This window comes from Montipora foliosa, chromosome 12 (genome assembly GCF_036669935.1).
Source record: "Montipora foliosa isolate CH-2021 chromosome 12, ASM3666993v2, whole genome shotgun sequence".
In the NCBI taxonomy this organism is placed as follows: Eukaryota; Metazoa; Cnidaria; class Anthozoa; order Scleractinia; family Acroporidae; genus Montipora; species Montipora foliosa.
The window spans coordinates 25,018,928-25,021,427 of NC_090880.1; the positions used below are offsets into that span (position 1 = coordinate 25,018,928).

At 38.8% G+C, this 2,500-nt stretch overlaps 1 protein-coding gene across 8 annotated transcripts in view; it reads left to right on the forward strand.

The window, feature by feature from the left end:
- The window catches only part of LOC137980426 (tetratricopeptide repeat protein 28-like), a 54,837-nt gene that overhangs the window by 33,781 nt on the left and 18,556 nt on the right, over positions 1-2,500 (forward strand). For 2 of the 8 annotated variants that reach the window (XR_011118516.1, XR_011118514.1), the window contains one exon: positions 71-1,391. The exons of 3 other annotated variants lie outside the window; for them this stretch is intronic. The gene's annotated coding sequence lies outside the window, so the exon portion shown is untranslated. Of the gene's footprint in view, positions 1-70; positions 1,392-2,500 lie in introns of those variants that run through there. 3 more of the 8 variants (XR_011118515.1, XR_011118517.1, XR_011118518.1) reach the window with 3 other exon arrangements.

Genomic DNA, 2,500 nt, shown 5'->3' on the forward strand with positions numbered 1-2,500 from the left:
GCTACATAATTAGAGCACCCTTGTGTATTGTTTAGTTAAAATAACCAGTGTTTTTTTTTTTGTTGTGTAGAGCTCAAGCGACTATTAAAATTCGCTACTGGTGCGGAGGAACACCCCCCCTTGTGGTGTTATACTGTTGGAAAATAGTTGTGATAGTGAATTAGTATCTATGCATCTACCTGCTTATACGAGATTATCATCCATCGTCTTTAGAGTATGAGGACTTCAGAAGTGCATTTTCAGCAGCTATTCATGGAAATTCCTTTAACTGTTAGGAGTTATTTTTCTATGTTCTAAGGGATATTGTATTAATAATGATGTTGTTACTGTTGGACTGTTGGGCCATTTGAAATGACGATCTCTGAGGTAAATAACAAGACAAAGTTGATTCAGTAGAATAACACAGATATAAAAGTAGCTCTAGAGTGTTTGATAAGCTTTTGAAGCATATTCAGTGGGATCAGGGTTTACTGATTTCCCTTTTATCTTTTGCCTGTATCATCTGACTCTCCCTCTGTTAAACATCTTTTGTGTGGCAACTTCACTTGGGCTGTGGACACTTTTCTTTCTTTCTGCCTTCTTTCTCTCATAATTTGTTCCTTGCCTTGTAAACGTTAAATTTCTTCTGTATGCTCTTACTCTTTCTGCTCCTGTTTTTGGAACCTTCAAAGACGATTAACCATGATTGATCTTAGTTACTAACAGTAATACTTTCAGAACATCAAGATTACATCATAAGTTTAAACTAACTAGTTGGTCTGCTGTTTCCCTCAACAATGTTTATTGAGCATTCTCTGAAATAAACTTAACTGACCAGGTATGAAACTCTTGATTTGGAATGATTTTAAAGCAAAATAGCAAAATAAAGGCATTCTTATTTTGAAATCTACATAATTATTCAATTCACAGAGTGCAATGTCCATAAAATATAGTGTAATGTCCGCCATATAACATTTTCACCAATAACAACCTAGGAGACTGGAACAGAGTGATTGATCAGGGCTGGGCACAGTCCAATACCAGTAAACCAAATACATGTGTGCAATAATTTTAAATTGACCAAAATGAAGCAAATACCACAATTATCTTACTACCCTGCTACCAACTGCTGAACCACTTCACGAAGGTAGATGTAAATGTCGACTCCTCGCTACACTGAAGTGGGTCAACAGAAGCAGTTACCTATGTCACTTGATTGACTTGATTCAATATCACTACTGTAGCTGGAACTTCAACAAGGTGTACATCAAATCCACTGGGTGGTGGGGTGGGCCGTGGGGATAACACCCGTAGTAAGTTAAGTCAATGGAGTCATCATTTTGTGCAGCAATACTAGAATAATACCAAAGTTGGTCGGGTGACCAATTGTGTGCTGTGCGCATGGGGTGGTGGTTACAAACTTCCGAGTATTCCTGAAGTGCTCTGTTTATCCTTGATAGGAAAACGTAAAGCAGGAAAAAGAGATCCACGTCATCGGTTGGAGAAAGTAAACCAGAATCTTCTAACAAATGAAATAGTGAATAGTACAGGGCACAGACACATCTGAAGACATCTCTCCACAATCTTTTAATACGTTGATTGAGGCTGGAACGGCCAGCAATGTGACTGCCCCTGTGTTTAATCCTTTCATGACGAACATAAAGAGTTCAACATCGATATTTTCGCCTCCTTTGTCAGACCGTACACGAAATGGCCATCCAAATCTCTCTGTAGCTTCAACGAACGCCTGACCCAATTATTATTGGAGCATTTTTGCGAAGACGCGAGGCTTGCCAAGGGAGGGGGGGGGGGACTTAATGCCGCACGAAGTATTGCAGCAAGCAGAAAAATTCTCGATCGTGCTGTGAAAAGTGTAATGCAAGGTTCCCTGAAGATTTTAGCAAGGACCAATGAAAGCGCGTGTTTTGATGTGTGATGTGATGTCATTAGACAAACTTGCATGACGGGCGCGACTATTGATGATCTTGTGTTCGGAGGTGAGTGAAAACACATTTTTCTCATTTGCCTGACCATTGTGTTTTGTACACTTGGTTTGAGTGTTCTTTTAATATTTATTTTCGAACCATCGTGTTCTATATTGAGTGAACGAGCTCAAAACTAAACCGGCGTACGAGTTCTTATCGGTCGTTGTTGTCAATTTTGGATTTCGGCCCGCGAGTAGAGCAGTTTGTTTTTCGTTTGGTAACCATTGAGTTGTGAACAATTTTTTTTTTCAAAGGAAATACGTCTGCAAAGTTCACAATTCAATGATCAATTTGACTTATAATTCATCGCTGTATCTTGCAAAATAAAAATTATTATTACTAAGATTAAGTGATGCATTACGTCGTCCAGATCACAGTCTGACAATTGAGAGTAAATTTCCCCCCCCCCCCCCCTACTTTTACATACTTATTTGGAACTCCTCACATTTTCTGTAGAGAATTCTTCGACTTATAAACAAAGATTGTGCAATTTCCTCCATACTACAACCGACTGAAATTAAAAACTCTACCTGATC